We start from the raw sequence: 1,236 nt of genomic DNA on the forward strand, positions 1-1,236 counted from the left end.
TTAATCTCACATCGTTGGAGCTTCTGATCTGCAAATCCATTAGGTCCCCCTTCCTAGCTTGTAAATGGTATTGAGGTAATTTGTTATTAAATTGAATTTGAAATGTTCAAATTCAGAATTGGGAATTTTTTAATGTATGTTGATACATTTTAATATAAAGTTTAATTTTATACTTTATTATTAATTTTAAATATGATTCGAAATTAATTAATGAGATAACGAAATATTTGAAAGGAGTTCAAATATGAATTTAATATGAATAAGATTCATATTGAAAACTATATGTTAAAAATAATGTGCATTGGATGCGCATTAAAACTATAAGTTAAATGAGAGAAATGTTTTTTAATATGATTCAAATGGGAAATTAAATTAAATATGTGATATTTAATTGGATGGCTAATTAATTATTTTATTTTATTTAATTTTGAATTTAATTAAATTGATTAAATCAAAATTATAGGTTAAATTTAATGTACATTAGATGCACATTAAAACTATAGGTTATATGAGAGTAAATCATTTGAATATGATTTAAAGATCATTTAATTAATTATGATTTAATTAATTAATTTAGTTTAATTTAAATTAAGTTAAACAAATTATCTCCCCATTTTAGGGAAGTTACAAGAAAAAGTGGGATCAATCCCATGTTTTTCTCTCCATCTCTCATCATCCATCTCTTTAACAAAAGGGTTTTGTTTTTGCAGAGGGAGGAGGAGACTCTCAGCTTTCGGTGTGTGTTTTCTTTTTCGTGAGAAAAGAAAGAAAAAATCATTTCGTGATATTCCCAAGTCCCAAAAGAGAGAATGTCACAATTTTCCCCAGCCTCAATTCTCTGCAAGAATAGGGAGGTTTCCAAGGAGTGATGCTCAATTCTAATTCAATAGAGAAATTCTATAGAATATTCAAAAGGTTTACAAAGTAGAGTTTATTCCGTATAATTAGTCTTTTTGGAATAGCATGCTTAATCGTTATTACCTTTTATTCAAATGCAAAAATTGTTTTGATTTTAAATGCCAATTTGAAAATAAATAGTTACGTGTTTTGGCTTCCACTGTGTCTTAGGGTTTTCATCACTTCAGAATTAACTTAGAAAAATACGACTTATTATTTTTACTAAGTGATTGTTTAAGTTTACCTAAAAGTAACACTTACTTTGGATAGTTAAACAATTTTGATTAATTTTCGTTGAATATTTTAACAAACTTAATCAACAATTGCATGTTTATAGCA

This window comes from Benincasa hispida, chromosome 2 (assembly GCF_027475165.1).
Source record: "Benincasa hispida cultivar pf3 chromosome 2, pf3_genome.v1.1, whole genome shotgun sequence".
Lineage (NCBI taxonomy): Eukaryota > Viridiplantae > Streptophyta > Magnoliopsida > Cucurbitales > Cucurbitaceae > Benincasa > Benincasa hispida.